Source organism: Prunus avium, chromosome 7 (assembly GCF_965620075.1).
Source record: "Prunus avium chromosome 7, drPruAviu1.hap1.1, whole genome shotgun sequence".
Lineage (NCBI taxonomy): Eukaryota > Viridiplantae > Streptophyta > Magnoliopsida > Rosales > Rosaceae > Prunus > Prunus avium.
The window spans coordinates 13,945,528-13,951,172 of record NC_142290.1 but is presented as its reverse complement, the minus strand read 5'-3'; the positions used below and the strand labels follow the sequence as shown (position 1 = coordinate 13,951,172).

General features: G+C 40.3%; 1 non-coding gene across 1 annotated transcript; it reads left to right on the top strand.

Annotated features, from left to right (window-relative positions):
• The first annotated feature begins 1,084 nt into the window (after nt 1-1,084).
• On the top strand, nt 1,085-1,191 carry LOC148293021 (small nucleolar RNA R71). Its single transcript, XR_015825999.1, has one exon. It is a non-coding gene; the product is annotated as a small nucleolar RNA R71 (small nucleolar RNA).
• The last annotated feature ends 4,454 nt before the right edge of the window (nt 1,192-5,645 follow it).

The following is a 5,645-nucleotide window of genomic DNA, read 5'->3' as shown; positions in this document are numbered from 1 at the left end:
TCCATATGCAGGAATCTGTTCAATAACATCAAGCAAAGGCAAATTGATATTAACTTTACTCAAAATATCATAAATCTCTTTAAAAGCCTTATCTTGCTTTGCTTTCTTAAGACGGCCTGGAAATGGAATCGGTGGAACATATGGAGCGGGTGGCACGTATCTATCTTCTTGAAGATGTGGTGGCACAAATTTGTCATCTCTCTTATGCAATTGGAATTGTTTGGATTCCTGAGAATCTGATTTGGCATTAGGAGCAGATTGAGAAGTTTTGAGATGTTCCCCTTCTGTAGCCGTGGTCTCCTCCTCTTCATCTTCTACAATCACAACATCATTTGAAAGATTAGAATAAACTTTACTATCAATGATCTTACCTGATCTGAGCACATGAATGGCCTTGGCTTCTTGGTTCTTTGGATTGATCTCGGTTTGGCTTGGCCATTTCCCAGGTGCTCTTTGAGTTATTTCAGCAGCTAATTGGCCTATTTGAACTTCCAATTTGGCAATGGCAGCTTGTGTAGTTTGCTGGAAATTGGATTGGTTGATTGCCATCTGCTTAACTATATCATCCAATGATGATGTTTGTTGTGGCTTTTGGAATGAAGGGGGATTGGCTTGATTCTGAGTATTCCTCCATGAAAAGTTTGGATGATTCCTCCAACCTGGATTATAACTTTGAGAGTATGGATCATTTCTTGGACCTTGGTTGTAGGAATTTACCAACTTAGCTTGCTCTTGCACAAATTCTGGATATCCAGCCCCAAGTGGACAAGCTATGGTAGCATGGTCAGGAGTTTCGCAAATACTACACACTTCCTTCGGAGGGCTTCTTGAGTTTAATGGAAGAAGAGCATCTAGCTTTTGTTCCAGTTTTGAAATCTGCACACTAGAAGCATCATTAGAACCACTAATAACACGTTTACCTCTTGTATCCGTATGTTGGGTCTCCATTGCTATCTCCTCAAAGAGTTCGTATGTTTCTTCTGGAGTTTTGGTTTTAAAAGAACCACCTGCAAAATTGGTGACTATATTATGACTAGAAGGGGTTAGTCCTTTATAAAACATACGCATTTGAAGCTTCAATGGAATCCCATGATGAGGACATTGGTTGAGCAGCCCATTGAATCTCTCCCATGCTTCACAAAACGATTCATCATCTTGCTGTGCAAATAACAAGATCTTATCCCTAAGCATGTCGGTCTTTTGCGTGGAGAAGTATTTCTCCAAGAACTTCTTTTGAATGGCAGCCCATGTAGTGAGTGAACCAGGCTTCAAAGAATTCAACCAATATTTCGCCTTATCCTTCAAAGTGTATGGAAACACTCTCATTCGAAGTTGATCTTCTGTCACACCTGTCAAGGGAAAAGAACTCACAACATTAAAAATATCCTTTATATGAGTTAATGGATCTTCATTAGGTAAACCATAAAAGGAAGGCAGCATATTAAGATGAGAAGATTTAAGCTCATAATTTCGAGCTACAGTGGGCAGCAAAATGCTTGAAGGAGATGCTGGAATTGTTGGGATATCAAGTTCTCCCATGAACTCATTGGCAGCCATCTCTTCTTCTTCTTCTTGGTCTGAACTTGCTTCCGAATTTGAAGGTGAAGAACCAGGAAGTTCAGTGTGGAGAGCAATACTTGTAAATGTGGCAAGAGCTTGCTCTTTTGCAGTTGAAAACTCTCTTTCTAGACGATTATGAACTTCAGAGATCACCCGGTTGGGTTGCAACGATGGTCCTGCGTTCAAAGATCTGGAGCGTTGGAACGAAGACCTCACTTGTTCAAGGAACGGTCTTTTAGACATAAACTACCTGAAACAGAAAATTAGATTAATTAGAAACACTAAAAAGAATAGGGTAACCTTGGGCACATAACCAGGGAAGAACTTTCGTTCAGTCCCCGGCAACGGCGCCAAAAACTTGTTGCTTCGATTCAGCTGCACCAAAATGGTTTCAACTGCATCCTCAACTTGTGATACTCGCAAGTGCACGAGCCGTTTGGTAGTATAGCATATGTAAGTGCGAGGTCGATCCCACGAGGATTGGTGATTGAATGATCCAATTTGTTTCCCCTACACAAAATAGAAATGAAAAAAGAAAATAAATAAAACAAGAAAGAATGAAATAACTCAAGCAAATAAGTTCCCAAGTTCAATTAGATTAATGGATTGATTCTAGCTAAAGTATGATTAAGCCATGGTGTGTGGTCATAACCTTGTGTTCCTAATTCCCTAATTTGATCATTTGTTGTCTAACCTAAAACTAAGCATTAGGAACCCATTAAGCATAGAAGAACAATTTAAACAACCAAGCATGTATCTAATCCCTGTTGTCGAATGTCCATACATACTCTTCTTATTCATAGTTCAATTCGAATTAAAGCATGGTGTCTACTCTTAATTCAAACCAAGATAGTTAACAAACAAGTTCTAATGGTGATCAATCATTCAAACAAGCATGTTAACTTATAAGCATAATGAATAAGAACATGAATCATGAATCAAACTTGAAACTCCAAACTTATAAACCCAGAATATTCATGTTAGGTTACATCGAAGCCCTAGTTATGGATTTAGTTACTCATAATGGAAAAGAAACTAAAATAGAAATGGGAAAACATAATGAATGCCATAAGAGTAGAAAAACCCTTTTCTGAAGTTCTTGTAGTGTCCAATGCTTCTCCAAGAGCTTCTCCACGTCTAGAAGGATGTATGAAGGATATGGAGGTGATTTGAGATGAGCGTGAGTGAGTGGTGATGGATGAGAAAGAGGAAATTCGTAGGGAAATGGAAGGGAGGTTTTCTGGAGCTGTTTTGGTGATTTTGGGACAGTTTAGAGTATTGGGTTGATTGCTTGAGTGTTTGGGGTTGTGGGAATGTATGAGGATGATTTCTGGATGATGGAAGTGTGGAGGATGGCTGAAGTGAATTTTGTAGCTTGAAGACTCCTCTATTTATAGGGCTAAGAGGGAGGAACATCATGATGAAATCCAACACCACCATTCCTCATTTAATACAACCCATAACTCCCACTTCATCTTGTCTATGTTAGTGTGGTTGGAATCAATCCCATCCCATACTTCTTTTGCTGCACCTCAAGCTTTCTTCACATGGGATCAAAGGTGATCAATTGTGGCTGCCTTTTGCTGCCAACCCATGTGGTCTTCTTTTGGTTGTTGAACAAAAACGAGTCTTCTGAACCAGACTTGGTGTAGGAAGGCCAGAGGTTTCAAAACTTATCCAATGGGGCTCAAATCTGGATATGTTATAGTAGACACCCATTGGAACAACTTCTATGAAGAAAGTATTCCCATCGGAGCAGTAGAAGTATGCGTTTTGGGCCTTGCCATTTGGCTGCCGAACAGAGACTGGAATTGACTTCATTTCATTTATGCTTTACATGCATGCACATGCTTTCTCTATAATAACTCCAGCATGTACCAACTTGATCCTTTAGAATTTCATAGCTGGAATGCCTCCCCACTTCACTCATTATGTTGGATCCAAAGTCAGTTGCAGCATGGGTGAGGCACATGGAGGCACATGACAAAGCTGGCAGCTGCAAATCCTCCTGAGCAGGGTTGAGTGTTGGGCGGGCTGAGCACTCCACAAATGTCCAATTGGGCTGAAATTTGGATATGTTGTACTAGACACCCATTGGAACAAGTTTCATGAAGATCTTCACCTCATCCAAGCCCCATAGCATGCTGATCCAAGGCCAAGAAGCTGACCTACGAAATTGGGCTGGAAAGGAGTTGTAGCCAAAATGTGTTTGTCTTTAAGCCCTTCTTCCATTCACCCAAATCAAGCCTTAACATGCATGGATTGCATCATTTCCTATCCAAAGTCATCATTGTTACCTAAATGTCAATTAACTGAAAGATAAACACAAAAAGGATTAAAAGCACAAGTTTAACTCAAACACATAGCCAAATCATAAGCTAGAAGGGTACAAAATGATATACAATTATGAACCGATCATTGGATTTCACTCAAAACTCACCAAATGACTCCTCCCACCATATTATGATGTTGCCCAAGTTTTGGGCTCGATCCGAAATCAATAGGTGTGAGAAATTGGACAATTCAAGTTCAACGGCAGATAGTTCCTAATTGGAGTGATTGGTGTATTCCACACTTCTACAGATTGGATTTCACTCAAAACTCACCAAATGACTCCTCCCACCATATTATGATGTTGCCCAAGTTTTGGGCTCGATCCGAAATCAATAGGTGTGAGAAATTGGAAAATTCAAGTTCAACGGCAGTTCGTTCCTAATTGGAGTGGTTGCTTATTCCATACTTCTAGGGATTGGATTTCACTCAAAACTCACCAAATGACCCCTCCCACCATATTATGATGTTGCCCAAGTTTTGGGTTCAATCCGAAATCAATAGGTGTGAGAAATTGGACAATTCAAGTTCAACGGCAGATCGTTCCTAATTGGAGTGGTTGGTGTATTCCATACTTCAAGCGATTGGATTTCACTCAAAACTCACCAAATGACTCTTCCCAACATATTATGATATTGCCCAAGTTTTGGGCTCGATCCGAAATCAATAGGTGTTCCAAATTGGACAATTCAAGTTCAACGGCAGTTCGTTCCTAATTGGAGTGGTTGGTGTATTCCATACTTCTAGCGACTGGATTTCTCTCAAAACTCACCAAATGACTCCTCCCACCATATTATGATGTTGCCCAAGTTTTGGGCTCGATACGAAATCAATAGGTGTTCCAAATTGGACAATTCAAGTTCAACGGCAGTTCGTTCCTAATTGGGGTGGTTGGTGTATTCCATACTTCTAGCGATTGCATTTCACTCAAAACAAACCAAATGACTCCTCCCACCACATTATGATGTTGCCTAAGTTTTGGGCTCGATCCGAAATCAATAGGTGTGAGAAATTGGACAATTCAAGTTCAACGGCAGATAGTTCCTAATTGGAGTGATTGGTGTATTCCATACTTCTAGAGATTGGATTTCACTCAAAACTCACCAAATGACTCCTCCCACCATATTATGATGTTGCCCAAGTTTTGGGCTCTATCCGAAATCAATAGGTGTGAGAAATTGGACAATTCAAGTTCAACGGCAGTTCGTTCCTAATTGGAGTGGTTGTTGTAATCCATACTTCTAGGGATTGGATTTCACTCAAAACTCACCAAATGACTCCTCCCACCATATTATGATGTTGCCCAAGTTTTGGGGTCGATCCGAAATCAATAGGTGTGAGAAATTGGACAATTCAAGTTCAACGGCAGATAGTTCCTAATTGGAGTGATTGGTGTATTCCACACTTCTACAGATTGGATTTCACTCAAAACTCACCAAATGACTCCTCCCACCATATTTTGATGTGGCCCAAGTTTTGGGCTCGATCCGAAATCAATAGGTGTGAGAAATTGGACAATTCAAGTTCAACGACAGTTCGTTCCTAATTGGAGTGGTTGGTGTATTCCATACTTCTAGCGATTGGATTTCACTCAAAACTCACAAAATGACTCCTCCCACCATGTTATGATGTTGCCCAAGTTTTGGGCTCGATCCGAAATCCATAGGTGTGAGAAATTGGACAATTCAAGTTCAACGGCAGTTCATTCCTAATTGGAGTGGTTGGTGTATTCCATACTTCTAGGGATTGGATTT